We start from the raw sequence: 20,849 nt of genomic DNA, 5'->3' as shown, positions 1-20,849 counted from the left end.
ATGTGACTTTGGTAAAAATGGCGGTGGCAATGGAACCAGAGTGACCATCCATGGTAAATAGCAGCATTGTCCTCTCAGATCTTCACTGTATTTCCTAGGGAAGAATAAGGACTAGGAAAGGAAGAGCAGATGCTAATACTTTACATGGGGTGATATTGATGGCACAGGAGTTGCTGGCAAACAGAAGGAGAAGGGAATGTTATGGAGAGATTTACAGTGAGAAGTCAGTGATTCCCCGTGGCTTTCCAGATCCTGACCATCTTTTTTTTTTTGGTCATCAAAGTATTTGCAACCCTCTCCCCTTTTCCTGATGTCCCTCGCTCAGCAGCACAGCATTGCTGCCCACCAGAATTCTCTGAGCGGCTTGGCGATGGGTGACTCACAGAGGGTTCAGCGGTTTGGAGAAGCAGCTCCAGGTTCAGAAGCTCTTCTCACCCCTATTGAACAGTCAGTTTCACCATGACAGGCTCTCTCGTAAGAAGATTTCCAGTATTTCCCAGTTTTGAGCGGGATGGAAATGCCTCTCGGTATATTGCTGATTCTGCTTTCAGTCTTGGACAAAACCAAGTCGTGTCTAGATGACAGCCCTAACAACCCACTCACGGCAGCACCACTATTGTAAGCTGCAGTGTTTGGGACCGTAACTGTAGAATACTGTCTTTTTTTTAAATGAGGGAAATCTTGTTGAACCTCAGCACAGGTTCCAGTTTGATTCTGGGTGAGGGTGTAAGCTAGTCCTTACTATATACTAACTGATTAGCCCATTGCAAATACCATCTTCTGACAAATGAATCCACCAGGTTGGTGTCGGTTATTCTTCCAGTAGTGGTGGAGCAGCGACCCAGTTTGCTGTTTCTCCGTCGGCTGTTCTGCCGCGGGATTCCTTGAGTGGTGGTGGTCTAGTGACCTCGCTCACAGCATCTTCCCCTGTCCCTATCCAGCAGGACTCCTGCAGAGGTGGTAATGCATGACCCAAACTATGTTGTCTTTCCCTAGAACTAGTGGTGATAGAGGTGCAATAACTCAACTTGCCCTGCCTCGGTAGCCCCTGTCTAGTAGGACAGCAGTGAATTAATGTTTCTTTCAACAGCACATGACCAAAAGCTAATGAGCTCTTACATTGTTCCTGGGGCTGTGGCTGGGACACTTCTCTTCTTTCTGGTGCTCGGTATCCTTTTGTGGAGATGCAGACAGTGCTCCAAAGGTAAGATTTACTTGGACAATAAGTGTAAGCAATTTCTGTAGGAGGAGAGCTCATAGGATGCCGATAGATTCTTCTTTGTGTCCTTCCTTTAGCCGAATAAAGAGTAATTCAGGGAGTTTTTGCCAGTGAATGTACAGCAGTGATGGTGAACTGGCAGCCTTAGTTACTGAAGTCTCATACTAAAGCACAGATACCACCTGAGCAATGATAGGACTATTCCATGTCTCCTCCCTGACCTGAGGAAGCACCTCAAGGTGTGAAAGGTGGATTCAGTCTCCACGTCTATTCCACCTTTGGCTGGATTGCCAACAAAGCCACCAATTATTGGCAACTACTCGGGTGGGAACATGTGGGATGTAGATACTGCTCCACTATGAACTAACTAGACTGACAACTAACTCCTTCATTTAAGTGACCCAAAGGTAATCAGAGAATAACCAGCTTAGTCACAACTTCATTTTTTTTCCAGAACCACTTCAAAGCAGGTCAGAGGCAGAGATGAATCAGATGGAGATGGTGAGTTGGAGAGCTTATCATAAGAGCCTCATTTAATTTTTCTCTCGAGCGTAGGGGAACTGGGTGTTGAGCATCAACTCCAGGTAATAAAGAAATCAGTTCTCCTTTTACAGACTGCAGCTCCAAGAACTTCAGAGTAACAGAAAATGCAGCACTAGTTCCTGAACAGGATCAGGGGTGGTACGACATTTAAAAAGTTAGAGGGGAATCAAGAATTAATTAGCCTTAGAGCAAAGATAAAGAGGACATAAATTAGTGATTGCACAGGATCTTCAGTGATAATAGAAAATGCAGCATTGGTTCTAGGCAGTGGGACCGGGAGGTTCAAGGCAAGGGGGAATCTTATGAGCTCCAGAAACCTCAAAATACTGGAGAATGCAGCATTTGTTCCATGAACTTTAGAGGTGTTTCATACTCAGAATACAGCTTCCTAACAAGTCAGCACACTCTTTTATAGTGCCTGTCTCAGTGGAAGATGGTCTAGCATTATAATAGTATGATATGGGCATCACTAACCATTTACTTTAGACCTTGCAAAGCAGAAAGGAACGAGCGGTCTTCACTTATTTTCCTCTTGCTTTGCAGTCTTCTCCTCCACCACCTGATGATGCGATTTACGCTAACTTTAACTTCCACGAAAGAGACGCACAAGCGGAGGAAGAGGTTTACACGGAAGAGAAGATACGACCAATAGAGACAGATGACGACAACCTCTACACAAATATCAACCCTCGTCGTCGCTGAAATGACCTGGAACTGCTGACAGTGGGGGGGGGGGGGGGGGAGAAAGAGAGAGAGAGTGAGGGCAGTGGCTTCAGCAGATGTTACTGAGCATGCTCAGTACAACCAAGCAGCTAATCTGGGGGGCATATGACCCCATATGCCACCCCCCATACGTCATCAGTGACATCAGAACAATTTGTCTAGTGGGTGGGGGGAGGCTGAAAGCCATTGAACAAAACTGTAAACCCCATTTGTGATGGAAACCACTTCAAGCCAGGGGGTGCTGCCATGCCCCCTGTGCCCCTAGTCCCAGCACCCCTGCTGTTCACAGGGTATAAAAGGAGCAGGGTGTGGGTAGATAGTCACATCTGAGAACACCCTCATTCCACAGCACGTTAAAGAGGCAGAGACTGTTCAGAGCTGGACTCAGCACTCATTGCCAGTGAAGAACAAACACCCTTATTGAAGTGTGTGTGGTATTGATCCTAAACGAGTGTGCCAGGAGGTGGTGCTATTTGCATTGACTGTCTGCTTGTCCACGTACCGGTGGGCGAGGTCGTATATGGACCAACTTCTGCTGGTGAGAGAGACGAGCTTTCCAGCTGCACCGAGCTCTTCCTCAGGCCTGGGCAAGGTACTGCGAGTGCCACAGCGAAATACAGGATCAAACCGATAGTTTAGCAGGAGCAGTTAGCACAGATTCTAAGGGATCAGTCAATGGTCTTTTATTGGACCAACTTCGACTGCTGAGAGAGCGGGACGGTTCCCCCGGAACACGCGCTGAAGCAGAGCTCTGTGTAGTTCTAAGGCTTGTCTCTCACCAACAGAATTTAGTCCAATAAAAGATAAGACCTCGCCCGCCTTGTCTCGCTGATATCCTGGGACCCACGTGGCTACAGCAACACTGCGTACACGTGTGGGCAGAGACATCGTGTGTGTGTAGCACTCCGGTGAAAGGAGAGCACATAGCTAAGTGTACAACTTGCTGCTGCTGCTGGGTAGGACGAACTCGGCGGCTGCAGAGCAGCTCTTGCAGTAAGGCAGGCTCAAGATCTCCTGTCCCGTTACACGTGCAGCGCCCTGCACCGGGAGGGCATTAAGCACAGATCCTCAAAGGTATTTAGGCACCTAATGCCCAGAGAAATCAATGGGAGTTAGGCACCTACAACCTGTGAGGCTCTGGGCCTGAACGCTTGAGAGCAGGTTTTGCCCGTCTGGCACAGGTTCTGCTTTGCAGTGACACCGGTGCAGTGATATTACCGCTGTAATTAAGGCTGGTTGGCCATTCACGTTCTCTCTCTTACCGACATAGCTTAGGCTGTGACCGTGGAGCCATTTTGTTCCTTATCCAGCAATTTTATGAAACTTGATTGACGTTATTTGTTCAATTGCGCTTTTCTTTGTTAGAGAACAGACGTCAATGGGCTCTGAGTGCTAAATTGCTAATATTTCCTGCATGCAAATAAATATTAAAACAACCCTATTGGGTTAGTGTTCTGATCAGCAGATACAGTAGTAGAAGTAAAAAGAAGAAATGTTTGTGATTTCCTCTAAAGGCTTCGTTCAAGCAGTAATCTACTGGGAGTAGGAGGATGAGGCTACAGGCCTCAGAGGGGGCTTCAGCGGGATCCAGCCCCCCAGGACCATGTTTTGCAAATGCCTAGGGCAAGTTGGCACTAGGGGCGGCAGGTTTGTGTGATTTTTGGTGATGCCCAGAACGGATTCAAGTCCAACCACCTCCACCCCCACCCCTGCCTTGTAAGCCGATATATATTAAACATTAAAATAATGTAAAAATGTGAGGGCTGTGGGGATGAGGGGCTTGGGGTGTGGGAGAGGCTCAGGGGTAGGGCAGAGGTCCTGGGGTGAGGGCTGCAGGGTGGGACTGAGGATGAGGGGTTCATGGTGCAGGAGGGAGGTCAGGGCTGGGGCAGAGGGTTGGGGTGTGGTGGGGTGAGAGCTCTGGCAGGGGTGCGGGCTCTGGGATGGGGCAGCGCTAGGGATGAGAAGTTTGGGGTGCAGGCAGGCTGCCCCCAGCTGGGGAAAGAGAGGAGGACACTCACCTCGCACCACTGTCACTGCACGTGTTCCTAGGGCCCCTCTCAGGTCCAGGAAGCCCCCTCGAATCCTCTGTGGTGGGTGTGTGGGGGGGCTGCCATCATGTGTGTGCCTCCTCCCCTACTGCTGCCCCTCACTGTAGCCTCTCTAGGGCTGTGGGATGGGGCTGGGGATGAGGGGTTCATGGTGCAGGAGGGGGGTCAGGGCTGGGGCAGAGGGTTGGGGTGTGGTGGGGTGAGAGTTCTGGCAGGGTGCGGGCTCTGGGATGGGGCAGCGCTAGGGATGAGGAGTTTGGGGTGCAGGCAGGCTGCCCCCAGCTGGGGAAAGAGAGGAGGACACTCACCTCGCACCACTGTCACTGCATGTGTTCCTAGAGCCCCTCTCAGGTCCAGGAAGCCCCCTCGAATCCCCTGTGGTGGGTGTGGGCAGGAGTCTGCCATCATGTGTGTGCCTCCTCCCCTGATGCTGCCCCTCACTGTAGCCTCTCTAGGGGTGGGGGAGGGGACTGTCCCTTGCCCAGCGTGTGGCAGGAGCGGTGACTGCGGGTGGGGGGCCCTGTGCTGGTGGAGGGTCCCGCCGGAAAAGGGAAGGGTCCATCTGAGACAGAAGGTCAGTATCAGCCTGGGTCAGCCTGCCCTGGCACCAGCGGTTGGGGGGTGCTAGGACCCTGCAGCGGCAGTTGATGCCAGGAGCCGGCAGAGCAGAGTAGGGGGGCAGGAGCAGCTGCTGATGGAGGGACAAAACTGACTCAGAGGTGATGCTCAGAGTGAAGATGCAGCCAGGGCTGAAGCTTAGATATAGACTTTAGGGCCATGTCTAATTAGCCCTCTCTGAGCAGCCGCCGCTACTTGTCAGGCTCCTGTTCCTGTACCGATAACGGCCCAAAAGGAGATGGAACAAAAGCAGAGCTCAGGGGCAGGAGAAACCGACTCCTGAAGTTTTGGGCACTGAGGTAAATGGATTCAAATATCTGAGCAAACACCCTGGAATTATAGATCTTTCTCCTGTCCCTCCAAGCCTCAGACCTGGATGCACAACGGGTGAAATCCTGACCTCACTGAAGTCTGTTGGGATTTTTGCCTGGCACTCGCTGCACAACATTTGTGAGGGTAAAGTGGGTCCGCACAAGTCAGGCTTATAAACTCTGTACAGACAGCCGGATCCCACCCATGTGCACACTGGCCCTGGTTCCCAGCATGCAAGGGAAATCAGGGATGCCATATCTGGATGCATCTTGGCACAGGAGGGAGGCAAAGGATGATATCTGCCTGTGCCTAGGGGACACCGTCACACCCTGTCCAGCTGCTGGAGGAGCTCCCAAGGAAACATTGGCACATACCCAGGGGCTATAGAGCTTTGGGAGGGTGTTCATTCCTGTGACCATTCACAACTCCACTGGGTTAACACCTTTTTAGGCTGTGGAGGATGGTGGTTGAGTTGTAGTACAATCATTGTGCGATTCCTTTTTCTTATCTGTCCACACATCTCTTATCAGCAGTACTCAGTCACTCTTAGCTACATTTGGTTTGGGGAAGTGGGGGTGGGGACATGCACCCATTTTTTTTAACCGTTCTATGTCGGCAGTGCTAACTGCACTTAGTGACTATTACGGAGCACTAGTCCCTACTAAGTCTGAAACTGGTCAAGGTTGGGAAGTGGGGGCGTGGAAGGGTCTTTTAATCACAGGGTGGTGCCAGCTGCCTGTATTGGTACTTGAATTGTGTTCATATTTTTGCACATCAACCAAGCCGCGAAGACAAGCCACGAAGACAAGCCGCGAAGACATTTATCTTGTTGTGAGTTCTGCTACATTTGGAGGTAGCCGGGGGGTGGTGGTGTCTGTAAGCACATCACACTAGCTACACTTTCCCCATCCTTGGGACTTTGGATACTCCCTAACCCATGTGGGGAGGGGAAGTGGGTGTGGGACAGACAGAAAAGCATTTGCAGTAAGATACAGTATTGCCAACCCCAAATAGTCAACAATCATGAGTCCTGCTCACCAAAACTCATGAGATTGGCTTTAAAACAATGAGATTATGTAAAAGTTAGTACATATTGTGTTGTTTTTATTTGCCTTCTGCTTTTTGAGTCTTTAGGGTGCACTGGGGTCACATGAGGGCCAGAAACATATTTTTTCTTTAAGAATCAAGGCCCACACAGGCAATGACATGTGCCCTTTTATCAGAGCCCCCAGGGATCATGGAAGGGTGGAGTGATGGTTCTGGTATCTGCCCATCTACAGCTAACACTGAAATCCCTGTCTGGATTCCCCTGTACAGGAGGCGCTGGCTGTCAGTCCCTGGGTGGGTCTGCAGCGATCAGCCTAGAACACAAGATGGAGGACAGCAAGGTGCCATGAAATGCAGCCAACAGGGTTAGTCCTGAGACAGGCTGGGCACCTGCAGCTAGGGTGACCAGACAGCAAGTGAGAAAAATCAGGACAGGGTGTGTGTGTGTGGTGGGGGGGAATAGGAGCCTATATAAGAAAGACCCAACAATCAGGACTTTCCCTATAAAAATCAGGACATCTGGTCACCCCATCTGCAGCTCCCGCTGGTTTCAGAGGGAGATGCAGGAACTCAACACTGCTCAGAACTGGCCCATTGTGATGGAAGTGGAACATTCCACCGTAGGCGTGGTGACCTAGACAGAGAGATGGACACAGGTGAGTAGGGTGACCAGACAGCAAGTGTGAAGAATCGGACAGGGAGTAGGGGGGAGTAAATAGGAGCCTATATAAGAAAAAGACCCAATAATCAGGATTGTCTCAATTTTATAGAGATATGGGCTCACCCTATAGGTGAGGGCTGCGTAAGGGAAAGGAGCCATTCATGACCCTGGAATTCACTGTCACAAACAGAGCCCCAGCTGGTGACTCCAGACCTGGAGTGTAATTTGACTCATTTGAGAGTTTAGAACCAACCAGAGCCTTCCCCCTACAGCTCCCCTGGGGGGCGGGGGAAGGGCATGAGACAGGTCATTTGCCCAAGTGACAAGTTGGTGATGACCCACGACTCTGTTGTGATGCAGTGATTGTTGGGTCAGCCCCCAGGGGCTGCAGCTTTTCACACCAGGCTGTCGCCCAGAGCACATGGCTGCTGCCTCTGGGTCTGAGTACAGGGACCAGGGTGATGGAGCAGGGGCTTCTGGGACCAACCTGCTTCCATTGCTAAAGGGAACGTGAGACACAGAAGGATGAAGGAAAGTATTCTTGTAAGGAGGAAGGAAACAAGGCGGGGAGGGAGGGATGAAGTATTGATAAGGAGAGGGTGTGTGGTGGGGGAGAAAACCAAAGAAGTTAGTGAGAAACACCAGGGAACTAAGGGGAATGGGAGAAGAGAGGAAAAAAGAGAGGAGTGGGCAAAGAGGCTAGAAGAGAAGAAAAAAGGAGAAGCACAGAAGTGGACGGGGGTAAGAACCCAGACGGTTTCTTTAGCATCAGGTAGAATCCCAATTGCCTTTGTCAGGATATGCTCAAAGCAGCCAGTTGTAACTACTAGGGGTTAACAATGCAGGTATTTGTACAATTCAAAAAGGAAAGGTTACAACTGGCCATAGCTGAGAGCTGGCATCAGCTTGGTTTTTACCTTTCAGGTCCAACTGCAACGTAATCTCTTATTCTGTTGATTTGATCACTGCAGCTTGTCTGTCAGAAGTAGTAAGAGAACCTGTTCCTATCAAGAGGTAAGGAATGCACCTTCTCCTAGCAATGGACTGGAAACTAACCAATCTGAGTGTACTTTCAGGTGAAGGAAGTGAATCTAGCCTTTGCTGTCAAAGGCTACAAGCAGTTTCATAAGAATAAAGCAAGATACATAACCAAAGCTTCTGAGGTTACAGAAGTATTGACTTGTTCCAATCAAGAAAAAGGAAACCACTTATACCTACTAGATTTAACAGTACAGCTGATTGTATGGAGAGAAAGAGAGAAACCAATCCAGCAATTCATCACGCAGAAGGTGTGCATTTATACTCCGTTACAAAATGAATCCAATGACAATTCATTTACATTTGTTGCCTGACAAAAATATGGTCTGTCAAACATTGATCTTTGCAGGAGGTCATATTTCGAGATGCAAGGATGACACATGGCTGTCGTTTACAGGAAGGAATTAGCGGATCCATCCTTTTAAGGAGGTAAGAAATACAATACACCATTCCCATAATAGTCAATGGTTCTGGTCATCCTTTCAGGTGGAAGGAAGGTAACTGAGGAAATTTCCATCTCTCTAAAAGCATGAGAAGTTGCTGTACTGAATAAAGCACTAAAAATGGGAGCTACCTGTTCAGAGGAAAGGAAAGTAGTTGGTAATTCTAACCAATGATGATTATCTCTGCTCCTTTTTCCTTCCCAGAGAAGGCCATTGCTTGTTCCTACAAGGATGGAACAGGGAAGTTTTTTCAAAGAACAAGTGCAACTAACCAGAGTGTGAAGATGAGCGTTGAGCCTGCTCTTGCATTTGCAGAGAGGAGTTGTCCAGCTGATTCTATTTGTGCCTAATTGATTATTGTTGCTTATTTTTCAGATGTCAAGAACTAAGTGGAACTGATCATTTCTATCAAGAGGTAAGGAACGCACCTCCTCACAGCATGGAGGCAGGAATTAAAGTCTCTGTTTCTATTTTCAGGTGAAAGGAAGGTCTTACCATTCAAGGGAGGATGAGAGGCTGCTGAATTTAAGAAAAAAGAAGAAGTCAGACAGGTAACAATAATTGGCCAGAGGGAAAAGCATCTTTTACTTCTAGTTCAGAAAAAGGCAAGCAGCCATTTATAAGCTTCAGGTTTTAACCAGTGTAGCTGACTGTACCGCTAAGAATCAAAGCCTTGCGGTGGAACATGACTGACAAGTAGGTGAGCACTGAAAGGTCTCTAGAAGCCTGATGATCTGGATGCTAAGGAACCTTCTCCATTGATGACTCTTCATAGCTGGTAATAAGTAATAATAAATAATTCTGTCAAACATTGATTGCAGGTTTTGACCTTCTGAGATATGAACAGACCAGGTGGTCATTCCTAGCAGGGAGAAGTGAGGCTCAGTGTCGTGGCTGTCCCGGGCAAGGAGGTAAGAAATACCAGTCTCCAAACATCCATGTGTACATGAAGTGGTGTGGATTTTGCTTTCAGGGAGAAAAAAAACTGTGGAAGACCTTACTTGTCATGGGGAGAGTGTCAAAAGCAGACAAGATAAAGCATAATGGACTTGCCAGCTGCTCAATCCATTGAGGACTCCAGTGACAAAATGCTTTTTTTTTTTAATTCCCTTGAAACAACACAGACAAAAAAAAGCCACTTCAAATAGTTCAGCTAGTCGCAAATTTGAATCAAGTCAGCAGAACATCACAGACATGGAGGTAAGCATTTAAGTTTCCCTAGTTCTAAATGAATCTGGTGCTAAAGCAACACTTGCAGACCAAATAAATAGCTCACATTGCATCTCCAGATGGAAGGAGACCAGAGGGCTGTTGTGTTCTAGAAGGGATTAATGCAAATCCCACCAGCTGAACCAGGCATGTCAGTTGGTAAGAAAAAAAAGCACATTTCTTTAACATTCAAGTGGAAATAAATAGATCCTCGTACTTTCAGATGAGAGAAATGCCTCTGAGTTGAACATTGAGGGTGTGAAAACTTCAGGAAGTTGCTAGAAGATCTGGGATATCTACAGAAAGGAAACAAGCAAAACTCATCACTGCTACCAAGAGGTAAGGAACTCGCCTCATAATGGAGAAATTGATGGATCTGGTTTCCCTTCAGGTGAAAAATGCAGCTGATCTGATCTCCTGGGGATTGAGGATTATAAGCAGTCATATTACTTAAGAACAAACAAACTCATTATGGCAGACCTGCAAAAAGTTGCCTTCCTTTACTAGAATGGGAAGACAATCACTTATCACCATCAAGTTTCAAACCCACAATGCAGCAGACCAGCACTGACAAGGAGGGGAACATTTAGGATTCTCTTATTGCCAAATGGATTTGTCTTTTCAGGAGGAGAGTTACAGATGCTCAGGATTTGAGTACAAAGGAACAGGGACGGAGCTGAACAGATCCAACACCTGAAAGGACGATTGGATCTCAAAATATGAAAGACCCTTCATTCAATAAAGCAACAGGATTGGCTCTGAGGAGAGGTAAGCAGCATTTGGTAAGTCTAAGAAATGAGCATAGCAATTTTGTAGTGCTGATTGTAACTTATGTTGTGCCAAAGGGTTTGTTACAGCTGATCACACATCTCAGGAGCTAAGAGGATGTGAGGGGGATGGCAGATGTCAGGGGATTCATCTTTATTAGGAGGTGGTGAACCTGCTTGTCACTTCTGAGTGACATCAGTGGCTTTGGTTTTGCTTGATGAAGGAAAGAGCCAGCGTGGACAATATTCAAGACACAATGTTCAAAAGTTGCTGCTGGGATGGAAGCAAAGAAGAAATCCCTGGAGACAGGTTAGTGCTGGGACACAGACTATCCTGGAGGGGCCTGGGACAGGGTATGTAACCATAGCGACCAGTGGGTCCTTTCCCCACTGTGGTCCTGGCTCGCATGCACAGGGTGAAACCGATCGCCATGTTTGGGGTCAGGAAGGAATTTTCCTCCAGGGCAGATTGGCCAGAGACCCTGGAGGTTTTTCGCCTTCCTCTGGGGCATCGAGCAGGGACCAGCCCTTAGGGCCATTTAGGAAGAGACATAATAAAATCCATCAGAGAGAACTTGTCTCCCTTTGTTTTTTGAATTTTCTATAAACCCGTCCTGTGCCCCTCGGCCATGCCCATGCTCCCAGCCCCACAGCAGGGCAGAGTCCCTCCCAGGTGCACTGCTCCCCCCTCCGTGCCAGCATGGCCCCCACGTCGCTCTCCCACTCCAGCAGGGACCCAGCACAGGAGAGACCAGCCCACCGTCCCAGAGAGGGAAAAGCCGTGTGCACGGCCCCCAGGGATGGGGAGGGGACATGGCCAGGTGCACCGGTCGAGGGGAGAGCAGGAAGCCCAGCGGCACTGTCACCATGTTCCTCTCCCAGGATGCCCCCAGGGGCCAGGCCCAGGCCTTTGGTCGGCCACATCCAAGCGCTCTGCCCCGCTGCTCCGGACCTAAGCGCCCCTCAAAGAGCGGCTCTGAAAGGGGAGGTCAATGACCCCAGAGCAACTCTTCCATTGGCATGGTGGGGCCACCGCTCCCTGGGCACCTGAACTGGGCTCACAGGCTAGCAGGGAATAGTCCCCCAGGGCAGGTTCAGCTCTGGGGCCCCTCGCTCCAGAGGGAGCATCGATCATCCAGGAAGCTCTTGCCTTCAGCCAGCCCTTTCCCAGGAGCTGGGGGCCGGAAGCCTGGTGCCCTCCGCAGTCTGCTCCAGCTGTGCCCTCCTCTCTTCTAACCCCCCTCCAAGTCTGGAACCTCTCAGGGCGGTGCCGGGTTGGCCTGCAAGAGCTCATTCCCCCTGTATTGCCCAGCATGGGGTCCATAGATCTCATTGCAGGCATTCTAGGAAATCAGGTCTCCATGATCTGCCTCAGGGGACTGGGAGCACGACCAGGGGACACAGGACAGGGTCAGTATTAGCAGCACGTGGCTGGAGGGGATGAGAAGAGGGAGAGGGGCCAGCAACATGTTACTTCTGCATCCACTTCCTGCCCCTCCCCAATCAGCTTCCCAGCCGCACGCTGAAGCTAAACCACAGGGCAATGCCCAAAACGTTGTGGTGGGGTCTCAAACCTCTATAAACCCAGCCGCCTGAAAGCCACCGGGCCCCGATTCTCCCTGCAGGGAGACAGCATCTCCAAGGTGAAGACAATACAAGTGGCTCGTACCTTGGGAAGACAGTTGGGGGAGAATGCGATATCCTGTGCAAAGATACCACGTGAACTGGTGTCACTCACAAACAGTGGTGCAAGAGGGGACCTAACACTAGAGAAGAGCAAAATGGGGAAGGTCGTGGTCTTGGTTTTGCAACAATCTCCTCCTTTCAGCTTCTATTTGGCAAAACGAACCCAAACCAAGGGTCGGGGGAGGAAGGTCAGATCAAGGTTTTATTTTCTTGTAACGCTTCCCCACCCCACCCCTGCCACGAGATCATGGAGAGGTGGAGGGATGGTTCTGGCCCATCTCAGCCTGGCCTGAACACTGCACCACGGTCTGTACACACCCTGCCTAGGAGGAGCTGGCCGCAGGGGTATAAAACCACCAGTTAAATCCCCAGATCCCAACATGTGACACATTCTGCAGTGCTGGTGACTACAGCCCCACCTACAACAAAGTCTTCTCCCTCCCTTCATGGAGAAGGGCAGAGCTTAACTGTGCATCCGGCTTCCACACATACACACACACCATCCCCAAGCATTAGCCAGGTCAAACACCACCAGAAACTGAGCAGAGTGTGGGGCTGATGGCACAAAGGCACAGGACAGACAGAGGCTTGGCACCCGCAGCTCCCACTGGTTCCAGAGGGAGATGCAGGAACTTAGCGTGTGGCCAGTGACAGAGGGACAGAGTCACAGGAGTAGGGAGAGTGATGAAGAGACCCCGGCAAGGGAGGGGAGATCGGATTGAAGGCAGCATCTGTCACAGCCTAGGTCTACATGAGACTCCTTCCAAAGAAGGAAGCAGGAACCGTTGCATGGCCGGGCTTCTCCCCAGCTTGCCAAGGGCTCACTGCCACACCCAGGCTCTGACACAGGTTAGTCCCAAACTAGAACTAAACAAGACAGTTTCTCAGCTCACTTTCTGCATCCGGGGACTCTGGCAGATGCTTCCTGCCATTTCCTTCCCCATCCTCTTCACAGCACCTCCCTCTCAGGAATTGCCCTCTGGCCCTGAGAGCCCCAGGTGCTGCCTGGCCCCCTCCATTCGTCCAACAGGGGTGCAGGACCTACTTCAATTCCTGGTGCCAGCCACCAAGTGACATACACCCCCCTTCAGAAAAACCTGCCTTTCCCTTACGTGTGAGACCCCCTCTGGACTGCTCTCACCGCCAACCCAGAACAGACTCCATGGTCACATATAGCCATGTTCCCCAAGTGCCCCACACTCCTGAATGCCAGTCAGTCTATAGAATTTCATCTTCTCCAGGGTTTCGAGGTCTCTGCGCAGTGTCTCTAGCTCCCCTTAAAGCTCCTGACCATCAGGATCTGGCCACCCCTCTCCTCCCCAGTGGCCTGATGTTCTGCCGACAGCTGCTCCTTCTGTCACTGAACCATCAGTAACCCCATCCTGCAGCCTCCAGTCATTCTGGGGCATCTCCAGTCCTCAGGATGGGAACCATAAAACAGGTGTCCCATTTCCTGTTCTGCAGAGGATCACGGCTTTCACCTTGGCCCTGGAGGTTCCACCTGGGTCCCCATACACCCTCCTCCCTACAGAGCCCTGAGCTCCGCCTGGATCAGGGAGCCCCTTTTCATGAGCCCTGAATAAACTTCAAAAGTATTAAGCAGGGTCCTCTGGAGACAGGACAGAACTGGTTTTTCAGAGACATTATTTTGGAAATTCAACTAATAGCCCTTTTTATTGGCTAGTCACTGCTCCTTCCTGAATTTAGCATAAGGAAAGCCCATCACTTCCGCCTCTCCCCCCACAAGAGGTACCACCAGCAGCAGCTACAAATGCCATTTGTGCTGCCAAGTCCTCCAGGGTCTCTGCTCCACAGCCTGCTTGTTGCTAAAACTCCCCTCCTGCATAGGCTGTGTCAGCCTCCCTTCAATAGCTTCAGGGGTGAGTCACATCACTCTCTGACTGGCCAACCTTAGAGCCCAAGTCAGTTAACCCCTGGCCTGTGATTGTTGCTGGGATGTAACAACCACAGGGGAGGGGAGCAGTTTCCAGGTTCAAAGTGGTGACACTTCAGCCCATAACATCACTGGACATTTAATAGCCATTGTCTTTGACCACAGGGAGAATTGTTGCTGGCAGATCACTGCCTCCCATGATTAACACTGGAACCAGTCTCCTGCATCTTAAGATACTGATAAGTTACTGGAGATACAATGTCCTTTTCTCCCATCAGCCTTAACACTGTCCATTTCCCAGCCTGTTACCTAGGATTAACTGCACTGTCCTACATCGCTGGGGCATTGTGAGCTCACTTGAACAGGGAACAGAATAGGGTTTGTGACCTGGGACAAGGTTTTTCTTGCTTGTATTTCACTCTTGAAATAGCAGATTTTTCCTACCCTGGTTTTGGCAGAGCACTTTGGAGGACTGAAGAATCCGAGTGGGACAGTCTGTATCCTCAAGAGGTATTTAGGCCCTGAACACCTGTGGAAATCCCTGGGAATTAGGAGACTAAATATCTTGGTGGATCTGGTCCAGTGACCTCGCAATAGACCAAGCACCAAGCTGCAAGTGGTCCAGTGCTCAAATGAGGCAGGAGAGAACCCTGATCTCCAGTCGAGCTGGTCAAACTTTGTTCAAAAATTTCCTGATGAAAGTTATTTTGGAAACAATGTCAGTGAGGTTTTGCATTTAAAATGATTTGCAGGAGAGCCAAAAAATTCAGTTTTTGAAAACTGAAAAAGTTTAGGGACTTTAAATAAAAACCCAAAGAATTCACAGAAACAGTCATTGATTCCTTTAAAAGTTTGTGGAAAATATTTAATATTTTCTGACCAGGTCTAGCCCCAAAGTCCCTGTACAATTTTCTTTCAGCCTCTATGCACCAATCCAGCCACTGTAACAGAATCTAACTTGCCCAGTTCAGGAGAGTTGTAGCTGTGTTGGTCCCAGGAGACGAAACAGACAAGATGCGTGAGGTAATCTCTTTTACTGAACCAAGTTCTGATGGTGGAAGAGACAAGCTTTTGAGCTTCTTGTGACCTGAGGAGCTCTGTGGCACCTGAAAGCAGGAAACCTGGTTCAGTAAGAGATTACCTGCTTCACCCACCTTGTCTGTGTTTTACGAGTGTCAGTCACCATGGTACTGGAACTCTGGAGCTGGTAGCAGAGCTCACAGCTACCAGCCCAGGCAATGTGTGAGCCTGGCAGCCTGACACGCAGATGTTACGTGGCTCATTGCCACCATCCATTAGTGAAGAGCAGCGGACAGGGGAAGTACAGCTGGAGAACTCATTGCCTAAGCTTTCTACCTGAAACCCTCCATGACCTTTTGGGTCCTCACCAGGACTGTACAGGAGCCTCAAGTTGGTCAGATAATGGACTGAACGGAGAGAACAAGACTGAGGGGAACAAGGCTCCTACCTGGTGGCAAGAACTCTGCTCAGGGGTCCTGTCACCCTCTCCACAGAGGGCTTTGCAAAGAGGGGACACTGAGGAGACTTCCCGGCAAGAGGCGGCATTGAGGGGGATCTTGGCTGAAGCTGCAGTGGAGGGAAGTGAACTCTGGTGAGGGACCCTGACACAGCACCCGTACAGCTGAGATCACTCTAGTGGGGATAGGTGGGGGAGGGGCTCACAAGAATTGACAAGGCCCTTCCCTGAGGGAAGCCTGGAAGCTGGAAGTTTCTGCTTGGGTTCTCCCCAAACTGAACTTCCTTGAAATCCCTCTCCAGTCTCCAAGGTCCCACAAGTGCTCCTGTTCTCTCCAGGGAAGTTCTCACGTGCAAGGGCCGGGCAGCCGAGATCACAGCTTGACCAGCCACTGAAGACTCCTTAAGGCAGCTCGGTGGGTCACTGCTCTTTTCAGCAGGGACTCCAGCTATTGTAGAGAAGCCCTTCCTACTGCAGAGCTGTCATCCTGAGCCTGCAGACAGGCAGAAACAGCTCAGAGATGTGAACTGCTCAGTGCATCTTAACAGAAGTGTTAATTCTGTACCAAATTGAGAATGTCTACATTAACTATTTCATTGCTGAGCATTTTAACAGCCAACCAGTGTTTTTATCTCACAAGTGGGAACTAGTGAGAAAATCCCCCAGTTTTAATTTGCATTTTTAGTACTCAACTGTGCTGGACAATCACAATTAAAAAATTGAGAAACAGCATAAAAACAGTAAAATGCAACAGCACAAGGGATACTGTACTGATCTTATTAATCATTGACACAATTAAAGCCATCCCGTGTTAAAACATAGCCATAGCTATTGCAAGCTCCTCAGCTTGCAGCATTTCAAAGCTCACTCCCATTTCCCCATCAAGACATTTCATACAGAACATTGCTTGTTTGAAAAAGTTTCCATTTTGTCAGAGTGTCCATTTAAAAAAAGTGTCAAACAGAAAGAACAAAAACAGTTTTCCGCAGAGTTTTTTGTGGGGAAAAATCCCCAGCATCACCAGTGACTGCCTGGTGGGCCAGGGTGACTTTGACCACCACAGGATTTATTTGGGGGGAGCGGGGGGGAACAGGAGGAAGAGAGTGGCACGGAAGCCAGAGAACGGAGCAATTCTTTTAGACAGGACTGCAGTAGTATTTGTTTTTATCATCATCATCACCACCACTCCCTACTTATTGTCTCATTTCCCCATGAGGTCACCAAGCTTCCCCAAAGTCAGTATGTTCTTTTCCAAGGGGTGACTTGGCCAGACACTGATCTGATGCTGTCTTTAGTACAGCTCCTGCCACTCTGCTAGTACCGTCTGTAGCTCTTTAGCACGGCTTTTGCTTCCAGCAGTGGAGTAAGTGGGGTCTGACATAGGCCCCAGACCTCTCCCTCCACCAGCAGCCTCTGAGAAGGTCAGTGGTTAACTGGAGCCACAGGACCATGCCCTACTTCTCATGTTCGGGGTAGTCTATTGTCTACAGCTGCTGGGGATGTTGGTGGGTTTTTTGCTGCCTTGCACTCATACGATGCTCACTCGGTCACATCCAGCCAACTCTCCACAGGGGTCCTGCTGCAATATTCCCTTGTTTATAACTTTCCCATTGGCTGTAAGGAAAGGAAAATCTGGGCAGGAAGACAATGGCGAATTGGTGACACAGAAACAACTAGGAGGAGAATGGGTAGAGGCTGCCTGTGAACCTTTATGGGAACAGGCAGGGAACATTACTGAGCAGGCAGGACAAATGGCAATGGGATTTGGACATGATCTGACCTACCTCCCACCATGCTACCTCGCCCCTAGATAAGCACCTGACTCAACCTCCCTCTCCACCTCCATAGCTGGTCTCTCCAAGCACCTGCAGTCATGTGATCCTGGCTGACTCCCCATCCAGTCCCCTAGTCAGACTTTGCCGGCGTTCCCAGCTGCAGGTCATTCCAACAGCAGCTCATCTCTTGGTTAACACAAACACCCCCCAGGTGCATTGGGCTGAGAGGAGTGTCCATGCTTCTGTCTGACCTGTGATCAGCGAGGCTGTGGGTGAAATCCCAGCACTGTGGGAGTCAATGGCAACGTCCCCACTGACTTCAGTGGGGCTAGAACTTTACCCTGTGCTCCTTCCCCATCACAGCTGGGCACAGTCACCCAGCTTTCCTCTGAGTGGGTCTGAGGGGCAGGGCTGGGTTTGACTGCAGTAGGGTCTGAGGGGGGTGACAGAGACCCAGGGGAAATGCCACCCCTCTGCATTACAGTGCAGGGCACAACTCAGCCTGTGTGTGAGCAGTGGGGAGCTAAACCCTGGTTTGCAAGTTTACCTGCGGCACAGGGCTTGGCCCAGCTCTCTGCACCATGGGGCATTTCACATGGTGGGGAGCTTGTCAATAACCCTTTACTACAGGTGTTTTTAGAAGACTCCTTCATACAGTATCTGAATCAGACTTTGCTTCTTTGTTAACACTTGGAGCTGATTAGAAACAGCCAGGGAGCAGGGCAGGAGATTGGGAAGCTTTGGGCCAGAAGGGGAGGCAACCAGAGACCAGCAAGGGAAAGTATAACAGGGGGGCACCCACTTCTCATGAGCACCCCCTGGTCAAGTGTGTCTGCAGGCTTCAAATAGTATCAGGCCACACCCCCAGGAAGTCCTCCCTCCCTGGAGGGAATCATTTTCACCCACTGGGTCTCTTCTGGCCCCAGCCTGTTCCACTTCTGTGTGTGTGTGTGTGTGTGTGTCAATCACAGTTCAACTGTAAGCCCCGTTCCCCAGTGGCCTATGGGAAGGGAGGGGACCCAGGCCCACCAACTACTCCAGGTCCCACCCCAGGGATCCTAACAGCAGCCACCACACACCACAGAAACTTCCCTGGGCCATTTCTCCACAGCCCCAGCCTTCACCAGTACTTCACCCTTACCTCAGGGGTCTTCTAGGTTCAGACCCAGTAGCTAGGCAGGAGCTCTTCCTCACTGTCAACCAGCACTGAGTTGTCCATAGTGCAACCATTGACTTTGACCAGTAAAGATTTCCCTCCGCACTCCTCTGACTGCAGCAACAAACAGACTGACACTGCAGCTGAAACTCCTTTTATATGGCCCTCCTGAGCCCTGATTGGCTGCTTTCTGCTGCCTTTCCCTGATTGGTCACACCCTGTACAGTCTCTCTAGGCTGCTTGGAAGACATAGCTCCACTGCTCCTTTCCTGGGATGGATGTGGCAGGATGCTAAGGCCTCCAATAGGAGGACTCTGGCCTAGTCCACCCAGTTGCAGGAAGTAAATGGAGAGAAAAGATAGAAAAGATAGCAGAAAAAAGAAACACAAAAGACAAGAAAAGATCTGATGGAAATAGCCCCAGAAAAGGGGGTTGGAAGAGGAAATAGAATAAATACAGGGAGAGAAACCAAGGGAAACAAATGGAGAGAGCTGTGATGATTGCAGGGGGTGGGGGAGGGTGACGCACTGCTCATGGAGGGAAGGTCCCATGTGCAGAGAGATGGGGAAGGGTCATGTGTACGGGGGAGGGGAGAACAGCTTTTTTAAAAAGAAACACAGAGTCAATGATGAAAGGTGACAGATTTCACTTTCTATTATTTTGTATTGTTTGTTTCTAAATGGCCCTAACGGCTGGTCCCTCCTTGATGCCCCAGAGGAAGGTGAAAAACCTCCAGGGTCTCTGGCCAATCTGCCCTGGAGGAAAATTCCTTCCTGACCCGAACCATGGCGATCAATTTGGCCCTGTGCATGCGAACAAGGACCAGAGTGGGAAAGGACCCACTGGTCGCTATGGTTACACACCTGCCCCAGTCACACCCTGAGGTACAGTCTGTGTCCCACTATTTGCCAGTCTCCAGTGCTTTCCTCTGAGAAGGTACAACTCACTTCCTTGCTTCCATCCTGGCAGACGGAACCAGCTGCTCTCCTTCCCTAGCAGGTGAACAGATCCGAATTTGAATCCCCCAACAGCCCTGTCAAGGTGAATGCTATTTCTTCACCAGTTCTGCCAGCAGCAGCATCGTTTCCCTACTGGCTGCTCTGACCAGCTGCACTGCTTTATCCTTGGTGGGTCCAACAGGCTCTTCCTCCATAGACAGGTATCAATCAGCCCCTTCATTAACACACAGACACAACCAGATAGTGCTGACCTGTGACAGTCACAACCAGCTCCACTGGTCAGTCCGGCCAGACACAACCTCTTACATAGGGTGACCAGGCAGCAAGTGTGAAAAATCGAGATGGGGGTGGAGGGCAATAGGAGCCTCTATAAGAAAAAGACCCCAAAAATCGGGACTGTCCTTATAAAATCAGGACATCTGGTCACCCTAATAGCAGATGAAATTCAATGTTGACAAATGCAAAGTAATGCACATTGGAAAATATAATCCCAACTCTAAATACAAAACGATGGGGTCTAAATTAGCTGTTACCACTCAAGAAAGAGATTGTGGAGTCATTGTGGATAGTTCTCTGAAAACATCCATTCAGTGTGCAGCAGCAATCCAAAAAGCTAACATAATATTGGGAATTTTTAAGAAAGGGATAGATAATAAGACAGAAAATATCATATTGCCTCAATCTAAATCGATGGTCTGTCCACATCTTGAATACTGTGTGCATTTGGTCATGCCAGCTCAAAAAAGACCTATTAGATTTGGAAAGGGCAACAGAAATGATTAGGGGTATGGAACACCTTCCCTATGAGGAGAGATTAAAAAGACTGGGACTTTTCACCTTGGGGGGTTGAAAATCATGAACTTTGAATAAGGAAATGTTATGTATTTCTTCAGATAACATAGGAACTAGGGGCCACCCAATGAAATTAATAGGCAGCAGATTTAAAACAAACAAAAGAAAGTATTGCTTCATAGTCAACCTGTGGAACTCTTTGCCAGAAGATTCTGTGAAGGCCAAAACTATACCAAGGTTCAAAAAAGAACTAGAGAAGTTCCTGGAGGACAAGTCCATCAATGGCTATTAGCCAGGGTGGGCAGGGATGCAACCCCATGTTCTGCATGGCCCTAGCCTCTGTTTGGCAGAAGCTGGGAGTGGGTGACAGGGGTTGGATCACTGGGTCACCTGTTCTGTTCATTCCCTCTGGGGCACCTGGCCTTGACCACTGTCAGAGGACATGACACTGGGCTAGATGGAACCTTTGGTCTGACCCA

The 20,849-nt window shown here is 49.6% G+C and overlaps 1 pseudogene; it reads left to right on the top strand.

The window, feature by feature from the left end:
* The window catches only part of LOC123349517, a 48,408-nt pseudogene that overhangs the window by 9,269 nt on the left and 18,290 nt on the right, over positions 1-20,849 (top strand).

This window comes from Mauremys mutica, chromosome 14 (genome assembly GCF_020497125.1).
Source record: "Mauremys mutica isolate MM-2020 ecotype Southern chromosome 14, ASM2049712v1, whole genome shotgun sequence".
NCBI lineage: Eukaryota > Metazoa > Chordata > Testudines > Geoemydidae > Mauremys > Mauremys mutica.
Note: the sequence above shows the minus strand (reverse complement) of the source record. Positions and strands in the feature narration are given on the sequence as shown.